The sequence below is a fragment of the Hesperophylax consimilis genome, chromosome 8, assembly GCF_061612785.1.
Source record: "Hesperophylax consimilis isolate HC1 chromosome 8, BYU_Hcon_1.0, whole genome shotgun sequence".
Lineage (NCBI taxonomy): Eukaryota > Metazoa > Arthropoda > Insecta > Trichoptera > Limnephilidae > Hesperophylax > Hesperophylax consimilis.
This window is the reverse complement of record NC_142843.1, coordinates 40,309,372-40,335,086: the sequence shown is the minus strand read 5'-3', so window position 1 is coordinate 40,335,086 and position 25,715 is coordinate 40,309,372. Positions and strand designations below refer to the sequence as shown.

Below are 25,715 nucleotides of genomic sequence, written 5' to 3'. Positions count from 1 at the left end.
CACCATGTATATTTTTAATATTTCTGAATTCCATTGGTAGTTATTTCTTACTGCCTTTATTTCTATTATTAATTTGTTCAATATGCTCACGATGCATTTTAAGAATGTACTCCTTCATATGACGCTTACAATGCTTTGGTTGGCCAAAAAATGAAAGAAAAAAATCATACGATAAAATGAAAAACGCGTTTCTAATGACTTCGGTTGCTGCATTTCATGCAATCATTTGCCAGTTCGTGCGGATATGTGTTTTGAGCGAAATCAATTTAAAAAAAAAAAAAACGTGAAATTGCCGCTTACAATCTTCTGCCGGGAAAGACTCGATATAGAAAATTTTATCAGGCTTTTCGAAACATTATTATTTCCCCTTTTTAACGCGGTATTGCTCTTTCACTGATAACATATCAATTTTCATATTATTAAAAAAATAAAATATGTATGTAATAATGATATTTGGATGATTTGTACAGCGCCGTTTTTGTGCAAAATCACCTCTAGGGCGCTATATATTTACATTAACACCACACAGGAGGCTCATAGGAAAATAATTTTCCCTCAGGGCCTATATCATCTTTGGGGATGCTGTGTGGTGTAACTTTTTTTGAGGAGAGGAAGGAGTGAAGAGTGTCAGAGTGTCTTGAAGAGACCGAGGCCGGCAAATCGTTCTACAGCCGAGCTGCTGAACTCAAGAACAAGTCGTAGAAACGATCCATTCTCATGCGACAAAAATCAACCGTATACATATATATTCAATAACAACGTTCAAATGCTAATTTACATTCCCTTCCATTACTAATAGTTTCAAATTCAATTCATAAAATATATTGGATGATGATTGATGATATCGCGAATAAAATGCGTTCACTAGTTACTTATATAAAGTGTGTGCACCGTCAACCACTTATGCGCTTATTATAACATATTGCATACCATAAATGTCAAGTAATCATACATAACAGCCAATTTCATAATGTATTATAATTGCTTAGTGTGTCAAGACACCATTGATCAATTACGCCATTATCGCATCCACCGTTGGCCATTTTGTGGTCCTTTTTAATCACGGACAAACACGCTGTACTCAGTTCTCACCAGTTGCATCACCGTTTAAATTATACTGCTCACATTATTTGAAGTGATTTTACTGTACGTCGTGAACGATTCAAGTTATGTGTGTTGCTAAAGATTTAACTAAAAAATAATGATATGGTATATTAACAAGACGAAACGCGAATGTGGACGATCAGTAAAGACAGATCTCAAGGTAAACGATAATCAAAATGTCTATAATAAAGTTTAATAAAAATGTAAGCAAGTTTTAATGGAAGTAAAAAAAGTATCACAGTATGTGTTTTAGCCAATGCCACAAACAAAGTGTCAGTGCGCTAAATTAATGGTCGGTATTTGTTGTCGTGACAGTTCAAAAAGGACGTTGCTAGTTTTTGGACCCCCAATTTAAACAGGCGTTTAAATTGGGGGTCTTTGAGAGAAATAGGAAATAAATATTAACGTCACTATTTTACTGCATATTGAATTTCCGAATCAAACTTTAAACGAGTCAATTGAATATAGTTCAAAATCATGCGTGGAATAATAACTATATTAATTGCTAGAAATACAGAACCTGATTATTATTTTTTTAACTGTTACTTATTATGTAAACTGTTGTAAGAGGAGAGAAATGGATAAATAGAAATAAATAAACTAAAAAGAAAGCACCCACCTGAAAAAAAGGAACTCATTACCCATATCGAGCTTTCACTAATAACAATAAATTAACGGAAAATATAATTATCTTGGGTCATTGTGTATCTAATGGCACGAATATATTTGTGAGCCGAAACGCGAGTTGAGCCTCGAATTATGGGAAAGGAACGAAGCAACAGCAAATGCCGCTAATACTATTAAAATAATACTAAATAATAATACTACTAAAATCTGAAAAAAAAATCACTGGTAGGAGAATAATCCAGAAGGAGGCTTAAACCCACCAATGGGAAGACCAGCGTTAAAGAATAAGAACAAAAACTACAAAAAGAATAGCATCTTTCATGTTTACAATCTATATTTCTATATTATAGAAGCTGCTGAAAAAGCCCTCGCCGTCCTGCTTTTGTATAGAGTAGATACGGTGAGCGTTCCAACTCGATCTAATTTTAAAATGTATTCATATGAAAAAAAAAGCCCATAAATTTACAGTACACAGGGTTGAATGGTTGGACGGGGTTACAAAATGTACACTTTATATGCACCATTTATTTTATGCGACATTAGTAGTTCGAAAGTTTAGCCGAATTGGAATTTAACAAAGTCAGACCATTTGGATGTAACTGATCGGGCGACTGAGGAAAATTACCTACACAAAAGACGTTAATAAACAGAGGTAAGGAAATTCCGTATTCCATGGAGAAAAAACATTGCCCTTGACCCAGTCTTGTTAACCAAGATTGTGGAAATGTGTAGTATGGTATTCAGTCAAAATTTTTGTTGAGTTTTCACTTTACGAGCACAATAACTAACAGTGAAAGGTAAAACAGGCACATTGAAGGATCTTATCACCCGTCAAGGTAATTTAATATTCAATTCGTTTGCGGGTGTGTCAAACTGTTGAGAGTTATATTCAGAGCTTTACATTACCATTCGGGTTGGTATATTTTATTATTCTGAAAGCTAGCCTTAGCCTGTAACAAAACACAAAACAAGATAATAACGTAAAGAATATGAAAAACTATTTCTTCTACTATTTTCTTCTTTATCAGTTGTTTTATGATTCCGTTGTTTTCTGTACATTTGAAGTTTAGATTTGTTCTGTGTGTGGTAACAGTTGGTGATTTGTAATTTATTCCCCTCCCGGGCCTCCTACAAACATCCGCGAACTTCCCCTAACGAGCGTAGGGCGCAAGGGCTCCCTCGCCGGGACAGGGTCACCTCTGCTCACGCCATTGTATGTAGGTATACTGTATGTGTGCTGTGTATACCCGGGAACTGGGCACTAATGGACATGCAGAGAAATACGCACATTACAAGTCGCAGGGGGGCCGACTTTCCAAGAATAATAGTCATATTATAGGATGGGTATCTAACTGAAAAAGTGCGGTTGATATATTAATATTCTTTAATCCCAAGTGGGCGATACTAGTAAAGACACTTAGTCTGATATTAATGTACATAACAGACAATCCCAAAGATGAAAGCTATTGTGAAACATTGGAATTATCTAAGTTAAGTCGGTTGGTTAGAGCCAAATAGATGCTAGTGTCAATTTCTACTTAACATTGATGTGGCCATTGAAAGATTGGACTCAGCAGCCGTTAGTACCCCTTGGGTTGAGATATCATAACTTAGAAAAGATATCGTTCGTGAAATGGCTATAGATATGTTTAGTGACTAGATCTGAATAGCTAAGAACTTCACAACCATCCCCTCCCTCACTTCCTTCAGTCTCACAACTTTAGAGTAACAATATATACTCTAAGCTCACAACATCCCTCAAATAAGAGAAGCCATAATTCCATTGACTCAGGCCAGTTAGGACCCTCGTGCGGTGCGTCTAAAAAAACTGAAACGGTGAGAATATAACTTAAATTTATAAAGGTGTGCATTATCACATTAATTATCAGTGTTTGTAAACAGGTTGGTAAAAACAAACATTTAAAAAGCTGCGATAAAGCGGTAAGTGAGTACTTATTTGTTTTGTATGAATGGTAACTGCAGATGGGAGGAACTGGTTTTGATGAAAAGGAGCACAGTTTGCAATGAAAAGGTTAACACGTGTGGAGTGTGAAGCGGGGAGCCCAACCGGGCAATGTTATTTTACCAGTGTCTGTGATTAGGGTGACGAGGATTTTTTTCGTCTGCGATACAATGGCAATTCTGATATCAATTTTCTTATTGTAACATCTCTAGTAAAATAACACATCGGTGTCGCAAAGAAAATCACGCCGTTATCTCAAAACAGGATATTTTATACGCGTTCTTTGTTCAATAGTGATGAATTAAAATTAGTAACACAATGATTTCTGACGTATGCGGTTTAACAAAACTTACTCTCTAATGGCAGAGAAAGTACAAAAGAAGTTTCAGAGATATTTATATCTTAGATACTTCGGGTATTATCCTTGGTTATATCCATCAGCTTTTCTGTCCAAAGTGCTGAGTATAAACAGCCTCGCCGATAGAAGGAAAACTGCTTTGCTGATAACAGCACATAATCTTCTGAACGGTCGTATCTGTAATGCCGCTGGGAAAAAAAGATTCTGCTATTAAATAACTTGTCCCCTGACATAGATACTTTTCAATTGAACATTCAAAATCTTGATATTATTTAACTAAATATGTTGCATATTTATTATCGGTTGAGTTATTAACTGTAAATGTACATTTCATAAAAACTCTTATTTTTTAATCTATAGATATATATAGGCAGCAAGTTTTGAGAAGAATTTTTATTACATAATCAGATAATAGCGCGTTTTTAATCGATCAATGAAATAACTATTGAAACGTAAAACAAGTGATATTTTAATAAGCAAAGAAAATTGTGTTAATATTGTTTTGACGGCCGGCATAGTCCAGTGGTAACGCATTGGACTGCCATTCCGAAGGTCGCGGGTTCGATCCCGGCGTGCGCAAATAAATTTTATTTGATTAATTTGTGTTATTTCACAATTAATTAATTAAAATAATATATAGTATATTTGCGGCACGTTCCAGAGTGGAAGATACTACCAGTATCGCCCAGTGTAAGACCACCATTCAGAATTGAAACGTTGCTCCAAATGGCTTTAGCTGTGTTTAGTGACTAGATCTGAATAGCCAGGTACTTCCCCACCTTCCTCTTTCCCTTCCCCACTTACCTTCAGCCTCACAACATCCCCCAATTGGGGATGCCATAGTCTCACTGGCTCCAGACGGGAGCAGTTGGGACTCTTGTGAGGTATTCACTATAAAAAAATAAAAAATAAACAAATAAAAAACAAATTATATTAACTATAAAACGTTGTTGTACCAGTTCATTATTTTAAATATTTTCTATTATTGTTATTTGTTATTTCAATAATATTATGATGCGGAAAACACACTATTTCGACAGGTAAAAGTAGGGTTCTCTCCTAAAAATGAATAGGTGACCAGTCGGCAGATATTAATTGAGAATGGTTGAAAGACTTTGATTTTACATTCGTAATACCGCTTGGTCTCCCTCGGATCGACTGATTCAAATGATTATTTCATTACGACCAACTGAAAGGGTCCCCACATGCCAGGGAAGCAGCGACACATGTCGTCCACTTTTCAGTCGAGTCACGTGGCACTTAGTAAAGCAGTCTCTCATAAATTATTTAGTTCCTTACCTAAAAGTCTATAAATTATAATCTTTTCATAAAGTGTCTCTAAATCGCAAGGCGCAGATAACATTTTAATCCAAGCTATTAACGGGGGGGGCATAACATGTGCAATATGCACAAACTATTATATGCATACATTTGTTGTTTTGTGTTGTAAGAAATAAAACTATGTTCTCGGAATGGCCTGATGATGATGACAGGGGAAACTGTGTGACGAAGGCCTATTAATAGATGCAACCAATGTCTCGACCCTCGATAACCGACGAACTATTGATTGACCTGAGTTTTAACGATCGTACGTAATGTATATGATTATTGTTTAATTTTCAATTATTTCCCCCTTCCACCCTATTTTATCTTTATTTTATTTATTTATTTATTGGAAAATTTGTATAGCGCCGCTTTTGTGAGATATCACCTCAGGGGCGCTTTACAGTTATTACAAAAAAAAAAATTACAAAAATAAATTGAAATTAAGTTAAATAAAATGAAGTACAGGAACAGGTGATGAAGTACAGAAACAAGTGACACGAAGATGAAGACTCTGCAGCAAGAACCCTAGGTGGTGAAGAAACTGGACCAGCTGCTGCAGCGAGAGAGTCCACCGCGTCCACCAACAGTGCCACCACGAGGTTCGTCTTCCGTCCAGGTATGTGTCTGCTGCTAATAGAGCGCTGACAATAACTAAGGTAAGGATGTTTTCTGTATCTGTTTGTATATCATAAAATTAGATAGAGCCTACACGGAGAAAAAGGTATTCATAATTTATTAAGAATTCTCTTCAAATTATTGGCAATGCAGGTTAAAAACGGGCTTGCAGGCTTAACGAATGAATCAACAGGAAGAGGCCGACTAATTTGTCATTTTGTTCTTTTGTTCTCTTGTCCTCGCTTTGGTATTTACTGTACATTTTTGCGTATTATTATTTGTTCTGTATTAGGTAAGACGCACTGTAATTTTAAGAGCATGACCATTGCATGCTGGATTGTTATTTTTAAGTTTGATCAAAACTGATTGAGATGATTTTTTTTTAATGACGGCGCTATACAAATTATACAATTATTACTATTCACCCATCTTCTTCCCTGCCAAATTCATTTCTACTAGCACGTAACAAAATAAATACTCATATAATACAGTCGTTTATTGATAAAAAAATAGAGAATGATTCATTTTATCATTTGACAGATTGGACAAGATGACACACAAAATGGCTGGTCAATTTAAACTGGATTAAGTTTCTGGATCAAAAATCATTAATCTAAGATATAAAAAAGTCGCTATCCGCGTATGCCTGTTTGTGCGCTTGCTTCTTCTAAACCACGCAACGGATTTTGATACGAATTTCACTATCATTTAGAGAATGAAGTGAAGGTTTACATATATAATACATGTATATTATATTTATAGAAAGTAGATTAAAGTAGACTAAGCGCACTTGAAGTGAAATGACACTAAACTGCGCTATATAAATGCCATGTTATTATTATTATTAGATGTTTTATAATCGGGCACTACATTGTTAACGCTGGCTAAACCTTATGAGATACATCAAAATAATGTACTACGGAATTGTACGTCTTAAAAAGGCCTACAGAAAAGTCCATGATAATATACGTCTATCTCCATAGGATAACCCCCAGAAACGCCGGGTACATTCAGCTAGTAATGAATATAATCATCCCTGGGGGAGAGCAAAAACAATTTTAAGGTCACAAGAATCAAAAAAGCGTGACAAATTTGTCTGTAATATTATCAGAAACAATGACCCTTCCACCCACTCTTCTACCTCGTTAAATAAAATAGTGTAGGTACTACGTCATGCCACAATTTGTACTGTGGACATGGGGTGAAATCGTACGAAAAAGGATCCTAGTTTATGTTGTTACTTTCTGCCCCTAGCAACACACTCATTTCTCTATACTATTCCATAATCTCACAACAGTTCGTAAGAATAGGGACATTTCCCATTAAACATCTTAATTACATAATTTCACAAGTTTTCCCAAGTCTCAAGGTTAATTCTGAGAGGAAATGAGTAAGTGTTTAACATTTCCAGTGCTAGTTCTCTGCTGTTAGATGTTGTTAAGGCGATGCCATACGTAGTAATGCAAAATCATGTGTTTTTGGTTTGAAAATTTGGTCGCCTAGAAATGTTTCAGATGCTTTAATTAAATACTGCGAGTAGAATACGTCTTGGCCTTTGAAATAATCGAGTATTTTTTATATAAGTCTTTTTATAAGCCAAGAAAATAATAATGTTTAGGCCTATGAAAACTGCTTTAAAGTTCAAAATCTACTACTTACGAACCCATTTTCGGTTATGATATTATTGTATAATGTGGAAAATTAAGTTATTTATAAAATGATCGGAAAAAAATTAAATATTTATGCCTGAACATCCACAAAATAAAATAAAAGACACTTTTTGGCCACGTTTTTTTCTTGCATAAATCAAAACAGGCGGATGGTGTTAAACGGGAATTTAAACCTTATCGCCATCTACGTAAGGGTTGGTATTGATAGCGGCTCAATTTAAAATATTACACGACGTAGTGCATCGCCTTAACTGTTAACCCCCCGAGTTGCTCAAATTTCCATACATGTTTTTCCATAGTATGAAATTGTGACTACCCATGAATTATACCACATTGTTTAAGAGGTAAACGTAACGTACGGTATAAACTATGCGTTCATAGATGGCGTTGATTTAATTATTTAATGAAAATACACTTTTTACATGTTTTGCTTTAAAATATTAAGACGAATTATTTGTTTGCGCCAATACATACGCAATATGAATATGAATAAATAGTTTTGTACAAATACACCATTACATCGGTGATTCAATCCAATATTGTATTTTTATGCAGACTATTTATTCAAAATCATATCGCGTATGCACAGGCGCAAACAAATAATTCGTAGAAATATTTTAAAGCAAAACATGTAAAAAGTGTATTTTCATTAAATAAACGCCATCTATGAATGCGTAGATTAAAACGTACATTACGATCAGTTTACGGACGAAATAAATCAATATGATCTCGGAACACTGTACGGGGTTGGCGACAGTGACCCATTCCGTCCTAGCGTTATTTTATTGCCACATCACAAACGGGAGAGTTTACGCAACGGAAATTTCGACTTCTAAGGTAAGTTAACAATGACAGGAACGATCCTGAAAATGCTTGCTACTGTTCCGACACTGGGCTTTATCCCTTTAAACAGGTTAAGCTCGTCTCGGAGAGAATCGCTAGTAATAAATGTCAATTAAAGAGCGCGCTTTAATTTAAGTCTTTGAACCCAGCCGAAGACGAGACATGAAAACAGATAATTAAAAGCTACAAATTTCGTCATGAGTCACGACAGTGTAATGATAATTGGAGGATTTGTATAACGCCGTTTTTGTGAAACCTCAATAACCTCAAGAGCGCTGTACAAATATATAATATACTAGTGGACCCCGCAATGCTTCGCAATTGCTAATGTCTTTCTCGAGCGTCTGCGACTTCATCCACCATTCACTACTGTATACGACAATATAACTGTTAAAAAACTACATTACATCGACTATAATTTGACTCCATATCTCATTCCGGCGCTGAGATATTGCGTTAAGTATTCCTCAGGCGTCCCCGACTTCTTCCACCATTCAAACCACTCTCTAAACACTCCTGGCACTAATAAGAATAAACTTTGAAGTTTTCAACATTATCGGTCGACTACTTTTGGAGTTTTGCGAGCGCAAACATACGCAGGCTGAATTTTTATATCTTAAGATTTCTAAAAAGATCTGTCTTATTACTTACCAACTTTCGAGGATCCCACCACTTACCCGCCCCGGTATAGGTAACTTATGGTTACCCCTTCAGGGCACTAGCATGGACTCTAATTTTTTTTTCATGAACGACTCTACATTTAAAGAACGAAGCTAAACCGACCAACTCTGTAGAGTAAACAAATTATTACAACAACTTATGGCTAACAGATTGCAACCACTGATAAAACTACATAGACTGTGGTTTGGTCTAGCCACATTATGAAAACTTTACAGAAGACGATAAAAACAATTATTTATTAGATTAAAAGAATTTGGCATTCTCAGACTCTAAAAATATTACCATTTGTTATTTCGGCTACTGGCATTATACCTAGCTCTCTCATTCAAAATTTAGGCGTATTAAATCTGTCAAAGAATTTATTTATAAAAATGCAAAAATCAGTCATTTTAAGTAATGTAGGGTTACGAAAGATTTTTTAAAATATTTATGTTGAGGGATCAGTAGGATTTATAGGTCCAATTAGAAGTTCTACCGAGCCGAACCCAGATCTGTCAAAGAATTTATTTATAAAAATGCAAAAATCAGTCATTTTAAGTAATGTAGGATTACGAAAGATTTTTTTAAATATTTATGTTGAGGGATCAGTAGGATTTATAGGTCCAATTAGAAGTTCTACCGAGCCGAACCCTCTGATATGAAAATATCTGGAGTCGGTGAATTATTTTCCCATTTGATCTCTGGTGATTTGACGTGTTGTTCTTGTATTGCTTTGTATTTATTATGCTTATATAAAGCACTTGCATAGTGTGGATTGACTAGATGATCATTTGTGGAAAAGTGTGTGGAAGGGTTTAGTTTGTCCTGTGGGGATGATTTAACCCGGACATAAAGTCGGAGAAAATAAAAATAAACAAATTCAAAACTAATTAAAAAATCTTGGTTTATATTAAAGTTTTTCAAAATATTGATGTAAAGTATTATAATTCTATTTATAATCATGATGAAGATTTTAGGGTTGGGTAATTTCATCTACGGTTTTCTCGGAATAACCTTATTTACGCCTGAATTTAGTTTTTAGTAATAAAAGTCTTAATAATTCGTATTTTCATACTATCTACACGATATAATGACCAACCGAAGCCCACAACTCAGGATGTAATATAAAATGCCATAAATACATATTTTATAATAATATACATGATTTAAAGTAAAGGTCAAAATTGAGGGGCAAAAGGCATTGCGGAATTCTATACAAATCCGAAAGTTATTATTATTCACAAATTCAGCCATGACGGGAGAAATGTCCGGAAATTGGGCTAGTAAAAATGAAGGTTAACTGCGGAACATGGAGGGGTCATTTTAGATGTACGATTTTCATGAATTTTTCTACGTACCATATCCGAATGGCTTAAATCATGTCTGGAATTTTTTAATATTAATAAAAAGGTTATTTTATCACTACTCAAATATAAATTATGAATTATGACGAAAACACTGACACCATAAACAATAATTATTTATAGATATATACAGTAGTTGTCTGCCATGGGTCACCCCGAGTGGTTCGTTACGTTTAATGACTTAGCAGAGGTTCCCGGGTTCATGGCGTGAGGATTATCTAGGTTTCGGTGGCGGATGCCTCTACCCACGTACTGTGTGGCGGGCCGGATTTGGAGAGACTGATCGTGGAGGATCTTTTCATCTCTCCAGCAGGACTCTTTCGACTCATCGCATTGTACCGCAGTTGGAGGGATGAATTCAAACGTCCGTCACTCCTGGACACACTGACCCTAAGATTCCTACCAACCTCTCATACCCTTTTCCTTCCCAGATCTTCCTCTCCTTAAAAAAACTTCGCACACAGCATATCCAGAGATGGCATAGCCTCCTGTGTGGGGCTAACGTAAAGAAAACCTCACACGCGGCATACCTAGGAATGGCATAGCCTCCTGTGTGGAGAAAACCTCGCGCACGGCATATCCAGAAATGGCATAGCCTCCTGTGTGGAGCTAACGTAAAGAACACCTCGCACACGGCATATCCAGAAATGGCATTGCCTCCTGTGTGGAGCTAACGTAAAGAAAACCTCGCAAACGGCATATACAGAAATGGCATAGCCTGCTGTGTGGAGGTAACGTAAAGAAAATCTCGCACACGGCATATCCAGAAATGGCATAGCCTCCTGTGTGGAGCTAACGTAAAGAAAATCTCGCACACGGCATATCCAGAAATGGCATAGCCTCCTGTGTGGAGCTAACGTAAAGAAAAAGGTAAGTATATATTATAAGCACCTATAATACATATTTCTCCCTAAAAGGTAAATGTAGTCAATATATCAAGGAAAATGAAACAAGGATAATGAATACGGTTTAGTACTAAATGTGGTTTTAAAGCCCATCAGCGGGTTCATAGAGTTTACGACATTGACATGATTATAAGTAATCTACATTAAAACAATAACACGACTGATGTCACCAGAACACGCAAGAGAAAGATTGTGAAAAATAAATGTAGATAGACACCACAACTACGCAAAAAATACCGAAATATTGAGGCAATAATATGCATAGTAATATAGATAATGCAACAGAATTTCAACAAAGCATTTCAGGCATCCATAGAGCATGGAGAAAATTCAATATATGTAAATAAGCGTAAACATTTTCATGAACTCCCTTTAAATGTTAAGGAAGCTAAAAGTTTTGCAGTTTTTCGTGGGTAATGGCTCAATGTTGTGAAGTTCAAATATTAGTACGTAGCTAATAAAATATTTTTATAGTAGTTTTAGAATAGATGTAAAATGTTAAATTTTATATCTAAATAAAATATACAGGGTTTTCCAATAAGATGTGTTATTTTGATATTCAATCGTAAAAGATCAATGGTATCGTTGCTTGTGTGGCATGTAGCGCCGTCTTGTTGAAATTAAACGTTGTCCAGATCAATACCATCCAATTCCGGCCATAAAAAATCATTAATCATCTCTCGATAGCGCAATCCATTCACCGTAACTGTTGCTCCAGACTCATTTTCGAAAAAGTAAGATCCAATGACTCCGCCGGACCATAAACCGCACCAAACAGTCACACGTTGAGGATAGAGAGGCTTTTCAACAATAACTTTTGGGTTTTCCGAGCCCCAGATGCGACAATTTTGCTTGTTGACGAAGCCACCGAGGTGGAAATGGGCCTCTTCACTCAAGATGATTTGTATTTGATTCACTCAAGTGAATTTTAATAATTTCAATGCTTTGTTGAAGCGTGTATCGTTCCATTTTTATCAATGGCGTAGTTTCTACTTGTCAAATGTCAAAAAATGACAACTTCAAAAGTAACATCTACCGAAATAGCGGGCTATTCAAAATAACACAACTTATTGGAAAACCCTGGACTTAGAAAAAAAAAATATAACATATATATTTTTTTTTTATGCCTTCAAAAGTTATACCCATCAATGTAATATATCATTGCAGAAAATAAAGTGGTTATGAGGTTGTCCGGTAAGACAGAAATACTGGGTTCAATTCTTATCTTTTTATTATTATCTTTTTCTTCAATGATGTAAAAAATATAAATGATGGGTTTAAAAGATTCGGGTAATTGCACATTTTATGTACACAGTTAGGGCCACGATTTGGATCCTCAGGCCGATGCGAGTTTGGTTGGATCAGCGTGTTATCGGCCCCACAGATCCGGTACAGCGGCCTGGTTAATGTTAGAGCAGACCTGGGAAAAACAACGACGGACCACTGTGTTACTTCACCACTCACCACCTTCCGCGTTCTGATCTCCTCACCAAGTCGGCTCTCGTGTCTGGTGTTGCAAAGGAATTGGCAATCAATGTATCCCGGCTGGAACCACTACGAAGAATGTTGTCCCGCTAAACAGGCTTTCATCATGCGGCGGATTGTTTACCTCGTTATGATAAATAAATATATTCTGTTTCTCAGACAATACATTAAATGTATAACATGGGTTCTATAGTCTTGAGTATTTATAAAATAATCATAAAGGCATCGTGATTTTAAGCCTTTAGGCCTCTGGCATATTGACCGTTATATTTCTTCAAGATGCTATCAGAGAATTTGTGTACATTTCCAATAAAAATCAAATAAATGGGGTATTTCTGAACGTTTCCGAAAACCACTTTTTTCGAACGGTGATGAAATAAGCCTTTAAATTCTATTATTTAAATAAACATAATAATTTTTGAAATATTTAAATTTTGTTATCAAACATAAGTAAGTTTTAAAAATGGCTCACCTTAAGTTTTTTCGTTTAAACAGTGAACTAAAATTACTTATAACGAAAAAAAAACACAAATTTTATTAGACGAATGTATTCTAAACATTACTGCCACCTCATATTGTTTGACTTTTCATATGGAAATAATTAATAAAACAATTATAAAGTTCCATATTTTTTTCTCAAATTGCGGTCGGAACCTTCGGTTAATTATTCCGCGGTTGACTTATATATTTGAATGGGTGACCGGATAAATCATCAAAATGATAATTCATCACATCTTTAAAATGTTATATAAAGTCATGGAAAGTGATAACAAAAACTTTATTAAATGGGTTAAGTATGTTAGGTTGGGTTAGATTAGGTTAGGTTATAAAAAAATATTTTTGCATCGTTTTTAATGACTTTATATCACTTTTTAAAAGTGTGTTGAATAGTCACTGTGTTGAGTTAGCATGGAACCATTTGAATGTAGGGTTCTGGTGTACTTTAGTTCATATTTCTTATTATGGCGGTAAGGGAGAAACAACGATTTCTATGATACCATATGAGCTGTTCGGAAAAGCGAACAAAATTGACTCAAAGGGTAACCCTTTGTTTCTAAAATCGAACAAATTAGCCTGGGGTTAAAAAATATAAGGGGTGAAAAAGCTCCTGGGAGCGATCCTTTTTAAGACAAAAAGTAGTTGCCTCTAAAATATATTATTATCTAACTGACCATATTTTATAATTTGAAAGAATAAATAAAGCAGCCCGTATCCGTACTAGATATTTGCTATACTCTTGATTAAAAAAATAATTATTCAATTTGGTCAAGTATTTTGGCGTCAAATTCAAATTTAATTTTTGTATGAAGAAGGCAGCGCAGCCATTCCTCATAAGATTCCCACTTTATTTTAGAGAATTGCTAGGGAAAATTCAACTGTGGGTCTGTTCAATACTCTCATATTTTTGTGCACGTCTTCTTACGCCGTTAAGATTCCGACCTTATTTTAGGGAATTGTCCGAGTTCATTTTTTTTTGAAAATATCTCAGCGATAGTTTGAATTTTTTGTGCGATTTCCTATAACTTCCACCGACATATGAACGGTTTTATATAATCATATAAGCATTTTAAAACATAACTAATAAAACATAATAAATACCTACTAATATTATATACGAAAAGTTATCAAATTTCCCCATTAATTGAGAATAATTTATGGGGTTATATTTCGCAACAACGGGTAGGTTTTTTCATCTCACTAATGCCCGGTTCATAATTAAATACATAACCATGAATTATGAATAATCATAAACAATGAAACTTCATTTTTTTTAAATAAATTTAAAATAAATCAAATTTAATAATGTTATAATAATTATTAAGTTCTGCAAGTATTTCTGTTATTTTTACAGTTTTTTGACAGCTGTTTCGGCTTTTGAGGCCATTATCAAACTGGGGATATGTCCACACGGCGACGACTTATTTATCCCCACCCATTTAAATTTCTATAATGTTCAAAAAAATTTTTTTTTTTTTAGTATTTAATTTTTTTTTTTTTTAGTATTTAATTTTTATTTAATATTAAATTTACAATTACATGTTATTACATTACATTAAGTTTATTTTCTTTTTGTTACAGTACATCGTGATACACCTTTTTTTAGAGCAAATGCTCGTGTTAAAAAGGCGGAGAAACGCGTGTAAATAGTAATTTAACATATTTTTTCAGAGAGTGTAATGATAATGAAAAGAATTTTTATTTTTTAATATAACAAAATAAAAATTTTATATGTAACAAAATTTTATCAAATAGAAAAGAAAAAAGGATGTAAAAGAAAGAAAGAGATAAGAATAAGAAATAAGAGAAAAGGATTTCAATATAATAATAATTGAGAGATTATATTGTCTTTTTAAGTATAAACGATTTTAATATGCTATTGATATAGTGCTTTTATTGAGCTTTTGAATTTTTTATAATTCATTTCCAATCTTAAGTTAAGAGGTAATTGGTTAAACCATTTGACACCAAAATATTTATAAAATTGTTGGGCTGTGGTGGTGTTACAGCGCGGGATAGTTATAGAGCCAAGAATACTTTGTCTATTGCTGTTCGAAAAAGTTATTAAGTTGTCAATGTTGAAACAATCTTTATGTATTTGAAAAAGAGTTATTTTTTTATAAATAATATGAAGTGAAGGGACTTTAAATTCTTAAAATAATCTAATTGTGGGGTAATCATACGGTTTTTTCAAAATTATTTTTACTAATATTCTTTGGATGATTTCTAAAGGTAAGAGAGAAGTTTTGAATGCTCCACCCCAACCAACAATTCCGTATTGTAATACTGATTGAATTAGTGAAAAATAAATGGTTCTTAATAATTTAAAATTTAGTATGTTTCGTATTCTAAGAAAAATGTACAATAATTTTCTTAATCTTTCTACTATTGCATTGATTTGTAATTTCCACTTTATGTTACTATCTATAATTACACCTAGATATTTTACATTAGTTTTAACAGTAAGTACAGAGCAGTCAGGTTTACATAAATTTGAAATTCAATTACTAAAATGATTCATTAAGAATTGGAATAACCAAAATATTTGGGAATCCAGCAGTGTTTGCGCACCTGTTCAAATTAATGACCTAAGGGTTTTCTTAATTGTTGGTACGTGGGTGATTATGTTAAGGAATTATATTTTTTGGGTTTTTTGAAAATATTAAGCAGGGGAGAATTGATCATTTTTGTTTGATTATTAATTAGGGTTATGTTTGAAAAAATAACAGAAATACTTGCAGAACTTAATAATTATTATAACATTATTAAATTTGATTTATTTTAAATTTATTTAAAAAAAAAGGGAGTTCTACGAATTAAACACCAAAACAATAAATAATGAAACTTGCCTTTGTATTCATTTATAAAAGAAGTACCTAATATATCTATTCTACAAATTAAGCACAAAAACCGTGGTGGTGTCGTTTATTCTTGCACAACCTCCACATTCTCAGGGACTATATAAATACTGTTCCATAATCTATAAATAATTATTGTTATTGATAAATAAAACTCGCAATATGAGGTAGGTCCAGATGTACCTCTTTTCTTGTGGCCGAGACATCCGAGTGTATAAATTCAATAATAATATATTTCACATCAGCCAATTACGGGCTTTACAATCTATTTCAGGCAAGGTGACAACTAACAAGGATGAATGGTCCAGACGATGTAGGCCGCAAAATGACCTCTAGGAAAATTGGTCCTGATTTAGCTAACAAAAGGTCAAATTTAGGATTGGTGGCGTGACTTCTGTCGGGCATTGTAATGATGACCAACATTTTAATACTGTGACCGATGATGGTTAAATCTCGAGCTATAAAAAATACTGGTGATTTAAAAAAAAATAAGTACACAATATTATAAGAGGCCTCTCTTTGGTTATTTTTCTAATCTTTAGGCCTATGTCATTTCTGGGGAAATTGTTCGAAAGGTTTTTTCAAGAGAGTTAGAAGTGAATCCGAAACTTAGTTATGACCCGCCTCACAACGCTGCCCAACCGGGTGGCGACATAGTTCTCTTTTATTTACACTGTACAGACAGGGGAGCTCTTGTGAGGTATCACATAAATAAATGACGAGATCCATGTTGCACGAGAGAGGAAACACAAAAGTCGTTCCACAGCCAAGAAACTAGTAATAGAAGTGACCCATTTTGAGGCAATGTACAACCGTTTGGCGTATCTTCCGACTGGCGGTGTCGGAAGGGTCAATGACGCTGTTTCTTCGAAACACCTTCCATTGAAATAAAATTCCCATCATCTGTCGTTGGTGTTCCAAATCTTATGATCCGTACTATACAGTATAGGATATACTATAACTATATAGAGGGGTTTAGACCAGATGTAATTACCAAACTCAATAGAGGCTATGTACACTGTACAGTTCGCCTATAGGGTGCCTCCTTTCTTTTGTTACAATAACTGTCAGCAATAATATACTTTTATTACAAACCGGATTCTGCACGCAGAGCACAACAGTGAAATGAGGAAACGGAAAAATTAGGATGGATTACGCGGACTGATTGAATTTGATGCGGTATGTGCTGTGCAGTTATTCTCTGAGCTAACATACTGCTTTTGAGATCTAGGCAACGATTATAAATGCACGAAAATAATTAAAGCAGTATGAAGCATCGTGACACAAAAAACTAGAATAACATGGTTATAACCAGATGGTGCGTATAACAAACAAGCAAGTGGAAGAGAGTTATGAACTGACCGATTTGAGAATTTAAATAAAATATTCACGTCGATAGGCGGCGAAAGTGATCAATGGGAAAATGTAAGGAACCAGAGTCACTGAATAATAAAATCCTCCATTTATTTTTATTACTTGAATTACTTCGGTATTTTTTCAGCGCACTCAGAAAAGGAACGCGCTTTCATAAACATACGTAATGTAGTAGAGGGAAATTCATCTGCATTACAAGTAGGCCGAATTTATGTAGAAGAAGAAATATCTTCACGTAGAATATGTAGTTTTCACCCTTTACATCATTAGTCAAAGGGTTTTCCAGAGTAAAAAACATCAGCAATCATCATAATGGGGTATTTTTCTGATTTCGATTTTCGTTAGAAAAATGTGTGATTGTAATAATTTGATTCAAAATTATTGAAAAAAAACTAAAATCGAACATTTCAAAAAGGTTCCAACGGGCTAAAACCTACAACGTCATTATGATGTAGAAAACGCTACTGGCTGCTTGTAGACAGACGACTGTCACCGACGTTGGCCCGTATGACAGAAAGAGAACGAACAAGTCGTTCTGGCGGCATATCAAAAATATCACGAAGAAAATCGAAGATCAAGCAGGAGCGTTCACACCATGAACCAAACTGAGACATCTTAATGCAGAATGCCTTCGATGGGGGATTTACAAGGATTGCACGGTGGTTTTTAACTATCCCGCAGCCAAGTGGGGGAGTAGGTAGTACCCAAAATTACTATCCTCCTTATATTAGCTTAAATATTTGACATATAATTTTAGTAATACGAAGTTACCATTAATAATTGACTGATTAATTGGGATTTCTATATTTTAAAAGCCCACAATACAGAAAAAAGCATGGGGATGTCGGAAGACCCACATGGTTGCAGACGTTTTGTTTGACGTCTTGGCCTGTCAAGTGTTAAATGTGCTTGAGTTTTGAGGTTTGTTCTGCGATATAAACATTTAACAGGAAATTTTTCTTTTCACAAAAGGTTTTGCTTTGATTCCGAAACTGCTTCCGAATTGCGGCTTCAGATGAACGTGAATTGAGGACTGTAAATGAATTAAAAGGATACGAAATGAATGATGATTGTTGGAAGTATGTGTACGGAATGAAAGGTACGGAAAGAAGAAAAACAGGATGACCAATCACTTAACGAAGAAAGAGCGTACAACACAATAATATAGTGAGTTTAAGCACAACACAATCACAATATAATAAAAGAGTTCCACCGCGATGCCTTGAGGTAACTACCGCCACAACAAAAGGAGCACTTCAAAGGATATTAAGCATTTCCAATATAGTCCTTCTTTTGAAACATTACGTGCACGAAAAACACCTAAAACTTGCTTCCAGGAGTTTAATCTTCTTCTGTTTTTTTTCCAAACCAACGCACTCTTAACGCAAGCTGGTGATGGTTAGGGATAGTTAGGAACTGGATAAATGACATGCCGGTAGGAACTAAGCATACTCTCATTTCGAAACCAAACAGTACACAACGCTATAAACTACGAGATGGAAATCAAATTTGGTTTTCAATAAAAAAAAATAGCGCATAAGAAGATTACAATACAGGCTGATGGAACAATATACTAGACGTAGTCAGTCTATTTCTTTCGACTTAAATAGAGGATAAAAAAACAATGAAAAAGTGAAAGCACTTTTAGAGATGTCAAAATGACAGTCTTTCGGATTCTAATCGGAATAACAAGGCCACGGCCAATCGGAGCCATAAACTGTTGAACAATGAGTGCCTCATCGTCACTCGACAGTGCCAGTAACAGTGGGGCAATCGGCTTTGGACCTGACAACCTTGAATATTTAGCAAAGTTCACCGGCTGCCCGTTCACAAAGTTTGCGGATAATGTTTAATGCATTGTGGCTGGTGGCTTCATCATTATAAATGCAAGAGAGTTTCGATTAGGCAACAGAGATATTCGTTCATACTATGGTTCATATTTTAATTCGATAATGTCACAAACATTGCAGCGCGCGCACGTTCGGTAATGTTTACGTGCCATAAAAGCTTCGAACATCCGTTGTATGGACCAAAAAATCATAAATATTTATAGGTAAGTAGATTTTAGGGGGATACAAACTCACCAATATTAAAAAGAATCACATAGTACGGACATGCATACATACGTCATATATTATAAACTAATTTGAATCACAATATTGACTGGTAGGCCCAGGGGGTTTTCTGAAAACGTATAAATAATGCGGCGTTCAGTGGTCATTATTATTACTGGTAGTATAATTTAATACTCAAGTTTTTTCGTTACTTTAAAATTTAGTTTTCTAGTTTGTGAAAATCTAATTGTGAAAAACCAACCAAAAACTTTTATCCTGGATAAACGAACACCCCTCGTCCTCAAAAGCAGTCGGGTTGTTTCTGGTTGTTTCAATTAAAACTTTAAAATTAGATACCTTCAAATAATTTTTTTCTGCGTACATTACTTAACAGTCAGCGAATAAAAGACTTCCGGTGATTTTTCACAGGTAGAAAGCTACAACTATAAGGTATAATATCAATGTATAATATTTTTAAAAAATTACCTCAGACAGAAGGAAAACTATAATGTTGAATTGTGTTCCAGTAATCTCAGCACCTGTAAAAAGAAGAAAAAAGTGTTAAAATATGCGCAAAGGAGAAATTGCTAAATAAAAAAAATGACCCTGAGCGAAAGATTACTGAATTACTTATGGTTTACTTTTTTCACACATTCGTAAAAAGTTATGATAAAGACCTGCAAACAACTACGCGGGCCTCACTTTCGTATTTAAACACCTAGGGAAGGTTAATCCATACAAATAGATTAATTTCTGGGAGAATGTAATATAACCGCTGGCGCTAAGTGAAAAGAAAATTCAACCGCGCTGGTGATATCGAAATAATGAGCGGTCGCTCAGTTTGATTTTCGAAGGCGGCCGTATTTGCTGTAAAAATAATAGCGGTGTTGGAATGTTGAGCTTAGCGCGGCTCGGAATATAATCCGCATATAGGTCGAAAGCCTAGATATCACCAATTTTACACGCATTATCTATGATTTATACCTATATGAATAGAGGAATATGCTTATTTTTCTTTGTAAAACCAAACTGTGTTAGTAATATATCTATGCTCTCTACTGTTATAGGGAAACTGAGCTGTCAAAATGTCAACGACACCGGCGGCAGCGTTTACGATTTGATTTTTGATAAAGTTCCCCCACTTCAATCAGCGTGATATGCTATGCGAGGATATTAATTTTAACTAGCATTTGTTTTGTTCAACTCTTCACAAAATTATGATGAACTAACGGTTGAAAACAAACTGTTCTGACGTTGAAACTTTTAAAATCCCTTACCAGACTATTTACTCGATGAACATAATAGTCCATTGTCAAAAAATTAGGTCATTTAAGTATAAAATTATTTACGTAAACGTCCAGCTTGACATGTAACTGCTAGCGCCTCGGAGTCTAAAAAAGGATCTATTTCGCTGCTTATCAAAGCTTGCTTGGCTAACAAAAGCGATATAGCGGTAGATTTGAGCGAGGAAAGTCGTACATAGCGAGGATACGGACTGATATACTGGGGATTATAGATCAAAGCTAGCTTTTCTCTTAAAATAACGTATTATGAAAAGGAATTTTTGAACCTTTCAATGTAAAACAACTGTGCTTGACGTGTTCTTGATGTTTTGACAAGTCAAATTTCTAATAAATAATATATTATGAAAAAAAACGTACATTTTTAATTCACAAAATAAATTGTTTAACTTTTAAACAATCTAAATATTTTCACTTGCTACGTTTTTCCACTCAGTTTTGCGTAAAATGTATAATGAGCTTTTTTGTTTCCAGTAAATCATGGCGATTAACACGGCCCCTGCCATTATAGCACCAGGTAACAGATTTTTATTTTAAAATGGACATAAAACGTTAAAAAAGAGAAAAGAAGAGAGAGAAAGAAGGACTTCCTAACGAGTCTGGCTATTTTGAAGGTAAAAAGGTCCCAGGTGGGTAATAATTTAATAATATATGTCGCAGTTAAGAATGTTAAGCAATAGACACGAGTTTAATTTTTTTCACACCCAGTTAAGGTTTAGCAGAATGTACAGTAGGGTGGAGTGACGTTGTATGGGACTTTTTTTTTTAAAGATGCCAGTACTGTAATAGCAAAAAAAAGTTGCCTTTATATAACACCTCTTTCGTCTAAAAAAATCAACTCGATCGAAACATTCCTTTATTCAACAACCAGCACATTTATATTTAGAAAAAAATTGTATGAAAAAAGTCGCTGAAAACTCTGCCAAGTATTATAAACAAGCGATATTCATAGCAAAAATACAATTTTATTAGGGGTTTTATAGCTAATAAGGTGCATAACACATCTGAAAATAAAAATAAAATTACCATAGTTTCAAGGCGGGGTCTATTTTTGGTTTTTTGAAGAGGATTATTGATTTTTATTGTTTTTTTCGTGTTTTTGAGAAACATGTTTTTTTATTAAATAAAATACTTTAACAAAGAGAATTTTTTTAAACATTATCGAAGTTTTATAATATTTATCGTGTTTTGAAATGAGATTTGGTGTGAAATTCAGGCATTATATGCCTAGATATTATTGTCGCCCGAATGAATCCATCTCTTGCTTCAGGCCCAACTGTAGACAACGATGCCTGGGTAACTAATTTGATGCACCTCTCGACTGCTTGAGTGTGGCAGGGAAATCTGGGAAATTCAATACTGTCCTTTTCTTCACCGAAATTATTTATCATTTTGACTAGGCCATCATTACTGATTTCGGATAGTATCGGTGGCGGTGTAACTTCGCATTCCTGCCAGTTGATAATATCGTAATATTTACTTGCTGAAAAGTTTATTGTTGGAATAATAAAGTCTCTAACAACAGATGGACTCGGACATCTATCTCGCGCCTTTAATATTCGTCTCAAACCCAATTCTCTTACAATAAGGTTGTCATCCATTATCATGGATAGTAGCAGATTTTCCGGGTGGCAAAAATAGGCGTTTCTTTGAATTACTGGATTAATTATATCTCGTAGATCGGTGTTCAAATATCGGGTGAGTTTTATTATAGTCATGTAATGCCCCATCTTTACACGACGGGTGCCTCTTTATCTCAATCCATGTCGGAGCATATGCTTTAACAACATATTCAGCAAGAATTTTTAGGTTCACTGAAGGGTTAGTTGTTCCTATATATAATCGAAGTATTGAGTTTGCTGTCGTCAACCAGCGTGAGTGACAAATACTACCTGTTGTAACTGCAAAACATATTTCGTACAAGTATTTTTGGTCCGTGCTCAAATTTTGCAATTCCTCTGCGTTGAGTTTGTGCATCTCAAAGTGTATTGGTGAATAATTTATAACGGTGTTTTCAGAGCTGCTTGAAAGAAGTTTTCCAATAGGTCCTGAAAACCCTTTAGGTCCTGTTGTAGCACCATCTAAGTGTTGAAACAAGTGGCGAAGGGGAAGTTCGTTTGCATGCAGCTGACAGATAAACCATTGTAACGGATGACCTAATTCCAATTCCATGAATCTAATAGTTCCATTTCTTTTGCCTGTATTGACAGCAGTCCCATCACATCCAATCGCTGATAAATCATTCAAATTAAAACCGTTCACTTTTAAATGGTGTAACATGCTCTTTGCGATGTTTTTGCCAGTTCCTGATGATGGTGTAACATGTCCAACATATTGAGACCCCGGCTCAGATAAAATGGAATAATGTTCTTCTGAAATCGTTCTCCGATGATATCTATCCCCTATTTTTTCCTGAGACAGTGTTTTATCCTTCTTTCCATCGAAATATAGACCTCGAATTTTTGTTGACTCCGACGACATCTGCCATGTTTTTATTAAAGAAGTGCGACACGTTTGTCTAGCTCGTCTGAGTTTGCTCCTATCAATCACCATTTTAGAGTCGTCTTCGGTTACTATGCCAAAATCTTGTAATGTAGCACTTGCAACAGCTGATGCCGACCTGTCTGACAAACCATACTGATCGCAGATTCTGGCCAAAGTGGGGAGTTTTAACATCATACGGGAATTTTCTGGAGGTTGCGAAGAATGTGAAGAAAATGATTGGTTTTCATCAAAAAAGGGTTGACGTGGTTTTGTCGCTGATGCTGTAGATGAGCTGACCTTCGAAGCAAGTTCAGATAAACGAGCTTGCATCCTCATTTTCCGATGTAATTTTTTTGTTGTGTCGGTGTCTATTGCTCCCAGCATCATTTTTCTCGAGGATCTTTGGTCTTCAAGGAATTCTTGTTCTTTGGTGGGTACCTTGCGCGTCTTTTCGCAGGAACACATATTCAGATTGTCACATTTGCATGAAGCAATATCGAAAAGTTTATTCATTTTGATTTTATAAGAATTTAACTTAACATAATAATGCACACTTTTTTTGGCCAATTTTTAAGTTTCAAGTATTCGTTATAATGATCTTGGATCAGTTTCATCACTCGATTGTGTGAAACAATGGGAATAGAAGCGCGCTTCCAAATTCCTTCAACAATTGCAGATATAACACTTTTTATTTCGAATACTGACGGTTTTTTTGTAGAGTTAAGATTACGCTCATATCGTAAGAACAAATAATGTTTAATCACTTCTGAGACAGTAGGTAACACTTGAGAGTTCATTTCAGTTGGTGCCCCGAATATTGGACATAAAATTTTGCTTCTCGTGTAATTTGCATTCATTTTCACAACAATTATATGTGTTAAAATTTAATCGGACAAGGATTCTAACACGTCTACCGTCAGCGGTAGCCGAAACGAAACTAGATGCAAGTCGCATCTAGTTTCTGCGACGAAACAATAGAAGCGAAATTATCCCCCCCACCTCCACAGCGCTCACAAACTCACTAGTTTAAGAGCAATTTATGCAGTGTTTTTTTTTTATAAAACATGTAATGTTCAATAAGGTAAATGCAATTGAAAGTAATGGATATTATTTTATATTTTTGAGACTGTACTCAGATTTTGTGAAAAAAAGGCTAAATTTACGTTTTTTACGTTACGAAATCGCTAGGTTGTTGAATGAAGACATAAGTTTAGATTTTTTAAAGTATTTTTACGAGAATGTGAATGACATGAAGCATCTTTTGGCAGCTATTACAATACCGAGATTTGATTTTTGCAATGTCACTCCACCCTAATGTACAGGCGTATACGGAGAAACATGAGTGTTGCTGATTTATAAAAATCCGGTTAAAAACGGAATTGCAGACCGTTTCCTGGCTTTTAGTACATTCCTGATATATTGTAACGCTTGTTCGTGCACCTGCATTTGCACTGATAATATATAACGATGAAATCCGAAAATATTAATTTATTAAGAATCTCTTCAAATTATTTGTAATCCAGTTAAAAACGGGATTGCAGACCGTTTCCTAATAAACTTTTAGAAAATTCATAATATATCGGAACACGTGTTTATGCACCTGCGTTTATTCTCATAATATACAATGGCGAAAATATTAGAATTTTTATGAATAGCAATATTATACATTAGTAAGTTTCATGTACCGCAGAAAACTCCGTTGTAACATTTCCCTCTTTCTCATAAACAAAACACGAAACAGTGACAGCCTTACTAATAAACTACCGTTTATCATACAAAAATGGTTGTTGCAAAATTAAATTACCTTTATTGGCGCACTTGAGGTGATTTTTCACGAAAATGGCTATATATAAATCAGCCAAATATCATTATTATTATTATTAGTAAGGCTTTGTTGTAAGAGTTTAAAACAAAGCTCTCATCGATAGGACCATATTAGTAAGGCTTTGTTGTAAGAGTTTGAAACAAAGCTCTCATCGATAGGACCATATTAGTAAGGCTTTGTTGTAAGAGTTTAAAACAAAGCTCTCATCGATAGGACCATATTAGTAAGGCTTTGTTGTAAGAGTTTAAAACAAAGCTCTCACCGGTAGGACCATAATAGTAGGCAGTAGGGTGCGCCGGGTGTTTGTCCAGATGAAAGTTTGTAAAGGCTTCCAGTTCCAGCCACAAAACGGGGTGGGGTAAAGACACTTTAAACAATTAGAATACATAAAGCTATGAAGA

The 25,715-nt window shown here is 34.8% G+C and overlaps 1 protein-coding gene across 1 annotated transcript in view; it reads right to left on the bottom strand.

The window, feature by feature from the left end:
- Window positions 1–25,715, bottom strand: part of corn (microtubule-binding protein cornetto) — a 129,543-nt gene that overhangs the window by 64,847 nt on the left and 38,981 nt on the right. The window contains exon 2 of the mRNA XM_089634266.1: window positions 20,191–20,243. The gene's annotated coding sequence lies outside the window, so the exon portion shown is untranslated. The remainder of the gene's footprint in view (window positions 1–20,190; window positions 20,244–25,715) is intronic.